Consider the following 10,466-nt stretch of genomic DNA (forward strand, 5'->3'; position numbering starts at 1 on the left):
ATTATTAAAGCCTTGTTGAGGCTTTTGTTGATCCTTCCATGAGAGATTTGGGTGATTTCTCCATGATGAGTTATAGGTGTTTCCATAAGGTTCACCTAAGTAATTTACCTCTGCTATTGCAGGGTTCTCAGGATCATAGGCCTCTTCTTCAGAAGATGCCTCTTGAGTACTGTTGGATGCTTCTTGCATTCCATTCAGACTCTGAGAAATCATATTGACTTGCTGAGTCAATATTTTATTCTGTGCCAATATGGCATTTAGAGTATCAATTTCAAGAACTCCCTTCTTCTGAGGCGTCCCATTACTCACAGGATTCCTCTCAGAAGTGTACATGAACTGGTTATTAGCAACCATGTCAATGAGTTCTTGAGCTTCTGCAGGCGTTTTCTTTAGGTGAATGGATCCACCTGCAAAAGTATCCAATGACATCTTAGCTAATTCAGACAGACCATCATAGAATAATTCCAGGATGGTCCATTCTGAAAGCATGTCAGAAGGACACTTTTTGGTCAGTTCCTTGTATCTCTCCCAAGCTTCATAGAGGGATTCACCTTCTTTCTGTCTGAAGGTTTGAACATCCACTCTAAGCTTGCTCAGCTTTTGAGGAGGAAAGAACTTGGCTAAGAAAGCCGTGACCAGCTTATCCCAAGAGTTCAGGCTATCTTTGGGTTGAGAGTCCAACCACACTCTAGTTCTGTTTCTTACAGCAAAAGGGAAAAGCATGAGCCTGTAGACTTCAGGATCTACTCCATTAGTCTTACAGTATCACAGATCTGCAAGAATTCAGTTAAGAACTGAAAAGGATCTTCAGATGGAAGTCCATGAAACTTGTAGTTTTGCTACATTAGAGAAACTAATTGAGGTTTCAGCTCAAAATTGTTTGCTCCAATGGTAGGGATGGAGATGCTTCTTCCATGTAAATTGGAATTAGGTGCAGTAAAGTCACCAAGCATCCTCCTTGCATTATTATTATTTTCGGCTGCCACCTCCTCTTCCTGTTCGAAAATTCCTGTAAGTTTGTCTCTGGATTGTTGTATTTTAGCTTCTCTTAGTTTCCTCTTCAGAGTCCTTTCAGGTTCAGGATCTGCTTCAACAAGAATATTCTTGTCCTTGCTCCTGCTCATATAAAAAAGAGGGAACAGAAAAATAATAATAATAGGGATCCTTTTTACCCAGGTATAGAGGTTCCCCTGTGTGAGTAGAAGAAGAAAAGAATGTAATGTAAAGAAAGAAACACAAGGGTGAGGAGAGCAGAGATGTGAGATGAAGAGAAGTGTTAGTAGATGAATAAATAAATAGAAGGAGATGAGAGAGGAAGAGGATTTTCGAAAATTATTTTTGAAAAATGGTTAGTGATTTTCGAAATTAGTTTTTGAAAAAGGTTAGTAATTTTCAAAAATTAAGAATAAAATTAAAATCAAAAATTAAAATAATCAGTTAATTAAAAAGAATTTTTGAAAAAGAGGGAGATATTTTCGAAAATTAGAGAGAGAGAGTTAGTTAGGTAGTTTTGAAAAAGATAAGAAACAAACAAAAAGTTAGTTAGTTAGTTGAAACAAATTTTGAAAATCAATTTTGAAAAGATAAGAAGATAAGAAGTTAGAAAAGATATTTTTGAAATCAAATTTTTGAAAAAGATAAGATTTTTAAAAAGATATAATGGAAAAGATATGATTTTGAAAAAGATAAGATAGAAAGATATTTTTGAAAAGATATGATTGAAATTAGTTTTGAAAAAGATTTGATTTTTAAAATCACAATTAATGACTTGATTCACAAGAAATCACAAAATATGATTCTAGAACTTAAAGTTTGAATCTTTCTTAACAAGCAAGCAACAAACTTGAAATTTTTGAATCAAAACATTAATTGATGATGTTATTTTCGAAAATTATGAGATAAAATTAAGAAAAATATTTTTGAAAAAATTTTTTAGAATTTTCGAAAATAAATAAGAAAAATGAAAAAGATTTGATTTTTGAAAAAGATTTTGAAAAAGATAAGATTTTTAAATTGAAAATTTGATTTGACTCATAAAAAAAAACAACTAGATTTTAAAAATTTTTGAAAAAGTCAAATCTAATTTTCAAAATTTATGAGTGAAAAGGGGAAGATATATTTTTGATTTTTTGAATTTTTTGATGAGAGAGAAAAACATGAAAATGATGCAATGCATGAAAATTTTTAGATCAAAACAATGAATGCATGCAAGAATGCTATGAATGTCAAGATGAACACCAAGAACACTTTGAAGATCATGATGAACATCAAGAACATATTTTTGAAAAATTTTTGACGCATAGAAAACATGCAAGACACCAAACTTAGAAATTTTTTATGCTTAGACTCTATGGATGCAAAAATGCACATGAGAAACAAGAAAAGACATAGAACAAGAAAACATCAAGATCAAACAAGAAGATTTACCAAGAACAACTTGAAGATCGTGAAGAACACTATGAATGCATGAATTTTTTCGAAAAATGCATGAACATGCAATTGACACCAAACTTGAAATTGACTCAAGACTCAAACAAGAGACATGAAATATTTTTTATTTTTATGATTTTCTAATTTTTTTGTATTTTCATTTTATATTTTTTGAAAATTAGTGTGAAAAAGAAAAATAAGGATTCCAAAATTTTTAATATGAATTCCAGGAATCGTGTACTCTTAGTCTAAAGCTCCAATCTGAGGGTTAGGCATGGCTTACTAGCCAGCCAAGCTTTAGAAGATATTTATACTTTCCATGTATAGAGCAACTAAGTGTGTGAAGATCAACAAGCTCTTGTGATGATAAGTTGAAACCCCAGTCCAAAAGATTAGACATGGCTTACAGCCAGCCAGGATTCAACAAATCATCATGAAACACTCGAATTCATTCTTAAAAATTCTGAAGAAAAATATATTTTTGAAAACATTTATTTTAAAAAATTTTTTTTTCGAAAACAAAGGAGAAATTTTTGAAAAAAAAAAATTTTTTCAAAAATTTTTGAAAATAAAACAAAAGAAAATTACCTAATCTGAGCAACAAGATGAACCGTCAGTTGTCCAAACTCGAACAATCCCCGGCAACGGCGCCAAAAACTTGGTGCACGAAATTGTGATCTCAGGCAACGGCGCCAAAAACTCTGTACGCACTCTTAATAAATCAATTTTTTTTCCTTCACAACTTCGATACAACTAACCAGCAAGTGCACTGAGTCGTCCAAGTAATAAAACCTTACGTGAGTAAGGGTCGATCCCACGGAGATTGTTGGTATGAAGCAAGCTATGGTCATCTTGTAAATCTCAATCCGGCGGATAATAATTGATTATGGAGTTTTCGAAAATACTAATAAATAAATAGAAAATAAAGATAGAAATACTTATGTATATCATTGGTGAGAATTTTAGATAAAGGTATAGAGATGCTTTCGTCCCTCTAAACTTCTGCTTTCCTGCTGTCTTCATCCAATCAGTCCTACTCCTTTCTATGGCTGGCTTTATGTAAGGACATCACCATTGTCAATGGCTACTTTTCATCCTCTCTGGAAAATGGTCCTATGCGCTGTCACTGCATGGCTAATCATCTGGAGGCATCACCGTGGTCAATGGCTGCATCATATCCTCTTGTGAAAATGGTCCAAATGCTCTGTCACAGCACGGCTAATCATCTGAGGTTCTCGATCATACTGGAATAGGATTCACCCTCCATTTGCGTCTGTCACTACGCCCAGCACTCGCGAGTTTGAAGTTCGTCACAGTCATTCAATCCCAGAATCCTACTCGAAATACCACAGACAAGGTTTAGACTTTCCAGATTCTCATGAATGCCGCCATCAATCTAGCTTATACCACGAAGATTCTGATTAAGAGATCCAAGAGATAATCATTCAATCGAAGGTAGAACGGAAGTGGTTGTCAGGCACGCGTTCATAGGGAATGATGATGATTGTCACGTTCATCACATTCATGTTGAAGTGCGAATGAATATCTTAGAAGCGGAATAAGTTGAATTGAATAGAGAAACAGTAGTACTTTACATTAATTCATGAAGAACAGCAGAGCTCCACACCTTAATCTATGGAGTGTAGAAACTCTACCGTTAAAAATACATAAGTGAAAGGTTCAGGCATGGCCGAGAGGCCAGCCCCTATGATCTAAGAACTAGACGTCCCAAGATGACTAATACAATAGTAAAAAGTCCTATTTATACTAAACTAGTTACTAGGGTTTACAGAAGTAAGTAGTTGATGCATAAATCCACTTCTGGGGCCCATTTGGTGTGTGCTTGGGCTGAGCTTGAAGTTTACACGTGGAGAGGTCATTCTTGGAGTTGAACGCCAGTTTATAACGTATTTCTGGCATTCAACTCTGGCTTGTAACGTGTTTCTGGCGTTTAACTCTAGACAGCAGCGTAGAACTGGCGTTCAATTCCCTTTTACGTCATCTAAACTCGGCCAAAGTATGGACTATTATATATGGCTGGAAAGCCCTGGATGTCTACTTTCCAACGCAATTGGAAGCGTGCAATTTTGAGTTCTGTAGCTCCAGAAAATCAACTTTGAGTGCAGGGAGGTCAGAATCCAACAGCATCAGCAGTCCTTCTTCAACCTCTGAATCTGATTTTTGCTCAAGTCCCTCAATTTCAGCCAGAAAATACCTGAAATCATAGAAAAACACACAAACTCATAGTAAAGTCCAGAAATGTGAATTTAACATAAAAACTAATGAAAACATCCCTAAAAGTAACTAGATTCTACTAAAAACATACTAAAATCAATGCCAAAAAGCGTATAAATTATCCGCTCATCACTTTCTCTATGCTTTAAATAAGGAAGATCTTGTATGAAATAGAACTTGCTTCCATGTTAGTTTAAATTTTTTTTAAATTCTGTCTCTTAAGTTTTGTGTTGAAGAGGTCCATGCTTGCTGGTCTTTATGTCACTGCACCCTTACTTTGCTTACTTGTATGTTTGTCCCTTTAAATCAAATGAAAAGAGAATGAGTGTTTTTTTTTTAAAGACCAGAGAGGAGTTCATACTATGGAGTAGGTTCATGAGTTTATGGTATAGTCATAAGTTAGCTAAGTTGGTTCAACCACAAGGTGGGAAGACAACTATCTATCATGAATATTATGCTTTGAACACACCCCACGAGACTAGCTAAATAAGAAGATCCTAATAAGAAAAAGGGAAAAGAACAATAAAGGTTGAAAAATAAAAGAAAAAGAGTAAGCAATAAGGCTAGGCACCAATGGTTTTAATCTTGAGGCATGTGTCTGTGGTGCTCCTGTATGAGGGATCTACATGGATGAATAAGCTCTTAGGGGTGCCTTATCACTTGGTAACTTGGGTTAACTAACTCGGGATTATCAGCTGAAAGTCCACTATCAAGAGTAACCCTCACTACAGAGCATTTAGTAACCCAAAGAGGTGCTGGACACCAAGGTCTCAAGAAAAGAAAATAAATAAACTATATGCCTGTGGTGTGTATGTATGGGGGAGAGACTTGAGCAAGTAAGTCCTTAGGGGTGCTTCAACACTTAACACCTTGAACCAACTAGTTCGGGAGTGTTGGCTGAAAGCTTATTTTAAAGAGTTGCCCCCTTACAGAGCACTTAGCCTAATAACACAAATAATCCCTGAAATAACAATAAAAGAATCAATGAATAAAAGACTCATGGGATGCAATCACAGTGAGTATTCTAGGACATGATAAAGGTCTAAAAGCCAGGAATGAACCTAAGTTGCTATGCATGAAACAACCATAAAACCAGGGACATGACTTCCACAAGAATGATTCATTTCTCTTGGCATTCCATTCATCATTCTCTTGTTCCAGTACTTGCTTAGGGACAAGCAAGCTTTAAGTTTGGTGTTGTGATGCCAGGGCATTTTGGCCAGTTTCACTGACCTTTTCTTTACTGTTTTTAGGGTAGTTTCATGCATTTCCTTAGGAAATAAGCTAGTTTTGGGTAGATATTCACTTACATCTTGATTCGAGCATACATTTTGCACCTTTCATGATTTCATGAGGATTTTGCATGAATTTAATGACAAATTGGATGTTGCATTTTCCCATGACTTGGATTAGAACTTTGATGCACTTTATTGCTTGATTTCAGGACAAAGGAAGCAAAGAAGAACCAAATTAGTGGCTACGTTAGTTACACTAACGTTAACACTAACGTGGAATGGGAGTAACTTGCAAAGTTAATGAGAAAAGTAATTGCCAATAACGCTCTCGAAGCCATCATCGCCCACGTTAAGAGTCGCGTTAACTAAGTTAACGTGAACTCTAACGTGGAAGAAAGGAAATAGAGCCAACGTTAGTGACACTTAACATTATCACTAACGTTGGACCAAGCTCATAAGTGGCCATGTTAGTTGCCAAGTTAACTTAGTTAACGTGGCCTCTAACGTTAAGAAGTAAAGGGAAAGCCAACGTTAGTGACATTCAACTTTATCACTAACATTTGCCAAGTCACAATAAGCCACGTTAACTCCCACGTTAACCTAGTTAACGTGGAAGCTAACGTGAAGAAACAAGGTGGTCAACAACGTTAGTGACACCAAACATTGTCACTAACGTTGGAAGGAACACACACAAGCCCCAATAAGCCACGTTAACTCCCACGTTAACTTAGTTAACGTGGAAGTTAACGTGAAGAAGGGAGGAGATCGCCAACGTTAGTGACACCCAACATTGTCACTAACGTTGGAATGAGCCCACACAAGTCACTATGAGCCACGTTAACTCCTACGTTAACTTAGTTAACGTGGAAGCTAACGTAGATAAGGGAATGATGAGCCAACGTTAGTGACACTCAACTTTGTCACTAACGTTGGAGATGGCTAGCATGGCCACGTTAGAAACCACGTTAACCTAGTTAACGTGGACTCTAACGTGAGAAATAGGGGCACATTGGAACGTTAGTGACAATGGTAAGTGTCACTAACGTTCTCGAAGGTTGGAAATCCTACGTTAAAAGAGCCACGTTAACTAAGTTAACGTGGACTCTAACGTAAGGAAGGAGGAGACTTCTCAACGTTACTGGGAAAGGTAAGTCCCAGTAACGTGTGCGAAGGGCATAGAGGCAACGTTAGTGGCAACGTTTGTGCCACTAACGTTGAAGTTAACGTGGCTCTTACTTTGGTGAGGAACTGATGAGCGGATAATTTATACGCTTTTTGGCATTGTTTTTAGTATGTTTTTAGTAGAATCTAGTTACTTTTAGGGATGTTTTCATTAGTTTTTATGTTAAATTCACATTTCTGGACTTTACTATGAGTTTGTGTGTTTTTCTGTGATTTCAGGTATTTTCTGGCTGAAATTGAGGGACTTGAGCAAAAATCAGATTCAGAGGTTGAAGAAGGACTGCTGATGCTGTTGGATTCTGACCTCCCTGCACTCAAAATGGATTTTCTGGAGCTACAGAACTCAAAATGGCGCGCTTCCAATTGCGTTGCAAAGTAGACATCCAGGGCTTTCCAGCAATATATAATAGTCCATACTTTGCCCAAGTTTAGAGGATGCAAACTGGCGTTCAACGCCAGCTCTCTGCCCAATTCTGGCGTCCAGCCCCAGAAACAAGTCGCAAAGTGGAGTTCAACGCCCAAATTGGCACAAAAGCTGGCGTTCAACTCCAAGAATGACCCCTCCACGTGAAGACTTCAAGCTCAGCCCAATCACACACCAAGTGGGCCCCGGAAGTGGATTTATGCATCAATTACATACTTCTGTAAACCCTAGTAGCTAGTTTGTTATAAATAGGACCTTTTACTATTGTATTAGGCATCTTTGGATCTTGGAACATCTTTGGATGCCTGGTTCTTAGATCAGAGGGGCTGGCCATTCGGCCATGCCTGGACCTTCATTACTTATGTATTTTCAACACTAGAGTTTCTGCACTCCATAGATTAAGGTGTGGAACTCTGTTGTTCCTCAAAGATTAATGCAAAGTACTACTGTTTTTCTATTCAATTCATCTTATTTTGCTTCTAAGATATTCATTCTCACTTCAACCTGAATGTGATGAGCGTGACAATCATCATCATTCCCTATGAGCGCGTGCCTGACAACTCTTTTGCCGACTCTAAGCAGTCAAAATCCTCTCTCGTATTCTCTTAATCTTCTCAGTAGTCTCTGCTACCACATCTGGACCCAAAACACTTGCTTTACCAGATTCATACCAACAAAGTGGAGATTGGCACTTTCGTCCATACAAAGCTTCATACGGAGCCATCCCAATGCTCGCATGAAAACTATTGTTATATGCAAACTCCACCAAAAGCATGTAACGATCCCAACTCTCAGGTTGATCTAATACACATGCTCTTAGCATATCTTCCAACGTCTGAATAGTCCTTTCCGACTGTCCATCAGTTTGCGGATGATATGCAGTGCTAAGACATAGCTTCGTACCGAAAGCTCTTTGGAAAGCTCCCCAAAACCTTGAGGTGAATCGGGGATCATGGTCCGATACTATGCTCGCGGCACAATATGCAACCTTACTATCTCCTTGATGTACAATCTGGCCAACTCATCCATAAAACAGTTTACTCGGATAGGCAGGAAATGAGCGAATTTGGTTAAGCGGTCTACGACCACCCAAATCGCATCAAATCCCGACCTAGTCATCGGTAAACCGGTCACAAAATTCATAGCAATTCCTTCCCACTTCCACTGAGGAATCTCAAGTGGTTGTAACATTTCTGACGGTTTCTGATGCTCTATCTTCACTTTCTGACAAGTCAAACATTTGGATACCACGGTTGCTACATCACCTTTCATCCCAGGCCACCAGAACATCTTCTTTAAATCATAATACATCTTTGTGCTTCCAGGATGAATGGAAAACCCACTATTGTGAGCTTCTGACAATAAATCTTACCTCAAACTTCCTACATCCGGTATGCAAATCCTTCCCTTATATCTCCATAACCCTCCATCATCCTTAGCGAATTCTTCGCGCCTCTTATCACCAACAGGTTAAAACAATTGTTGAAGTTTCTGCTCATCTTGCTGAGCCCTTTAAATTTCTGATTTAAACGTGCTTGAGATTTGTAGCTGGTTCAAATAAGCTTTCCCAGCAACTTCACCAATATCCAGCTTAAGATCCACAAACTTATCTACTAGCTCCTCTTCCTTAATCCTCATCCAAGCTATCATTAGAGATTTCCGATTCAAAGAGTCTGCTGCCACGTTTGCCTTTCCAGGGTGATAACTCAACTCGAAATCATAATCTTTAAGCAACTCCATCCGCCTTCTCTGGCGCATATTTAGTTCCTTCTGATCAAAGATATACTTGAGACTCTTATGATTAGAAAAGACGCTAAACCTTACTCCGTACAAGTGGTGCCTCTAAATCTTCAATGCAAACACAATCACTGCTGATTCCAAGTCATGAGTGGGGTAATTCACCTTATGCAGTCTTAGCTGACGCGATGCGTAAGCCACCACGTTCTGGTGTTGTGTCAACACGCAACCCAAACCTTTCAGTAATGCATCACAATATACTTCAAATGGTTCATTTGGTTCCGGTAAAATTAGGACAGGTGCTGAAGTTAATCTCTGCTTTAAAGTCTGAAAACTCTCTTCGCACTCTGACGTCCACACAAATGGCACCTCTTTCCTCATTAATTTCGTCATCGGTAGCGCAATCCAGGAAAATCCTTCAATAAATCTCCGGTAATATCCGGCTAAACCCAAAAGGCTTCTTACTTCCGTCACCGTCGTCGGTCTTTCCCATTCTATCACTGCTTCTACATTCAAAGGGTCTACGGCTATTCCTCCTTTACTCACCATGTGGCCTAAGAACTTTACTTCTTCCTTCCAGAACTCGCACTTTGACAACTTAGCGTACAACTTCTGCTCCTTCAAGATTTGCAACACAATCCTCAAGTGTTGTTCGTGCTCCTTTGCCATTTTAGAGTAAACCAAGATGTCATCTATGAAAACCACCACGAATTTGTCCAAAAAGGGACGAAAGACTCTGTTCATGTAATCCGTGAAAATAGCAGGTGCATTCGTTAACCCAAAGGACATTACCGCAAACTCGTAGTGTCCATAGCGTGTTCTAAACACAGTTTTAGGAATATCATCTTCCTTCACTCTTATCTGATGGTAACCGGATCTCAAATCAATCTTGGAAAACACTTCAGCTCCTTGCAATTGATCCATCAAATCATCTATCCTTGGCAGCGGGTACTTGTTCTTCACAGTCACTTTGTTCAACTGTCGGTAATCCACACACAATCTCATTCTTCCATCCTTCTTCTTTACCAATAAAACTGGCGCTCCCCACAGTGATACACTCGCCGAATGAACCTCTTGTTCAGAAGCTCTTCCAACTGAGTCTTTAACTCTGCCAGCTCTATCGGAGCCATTCTATATGGCACAATCGACACTGGTCCAGCTCCCGGCACCAATTCAATCGCAAATTCAATTTCCCTTTGAGGTGGGAACTCAGGGATATCTTC

General features: G+C 38.3%; 1 non-coding gene across 1 annotated transcript; it reads left to right on the plus strand.

Annotated features, from left to right (window-relative positions):
• Positions 1 to 483: 483 nt before the first annotated feature.
• LOC148545544 (small nucleolar RNA R71) lies at positions 484 to 591 on the plus strand. Its single transcript, XR_015901860.1, has one exon. It is a non-coding gene; the product is annotated as a small nucleolar RNA R71 (small nucleolar RNA).
• The last annotated feature ends 9,875 nt before the right edge of the window (positions 592 to 10,466 follow it).

This window comes from Arachis ipaensis, chromosome B9, assembly GCF_059453495.1.
Source record: "Arachis ipaensis isolate K30076 ecotype BB chromosome B9, ASM5945349v1, whole genome shotgun sequence".
NCBI lineage: Eukaryota > Viridiplantae > Streptophyta > Magnoliopsida > Fabales > Fabaceae > Arachis > Arachis ipaensis.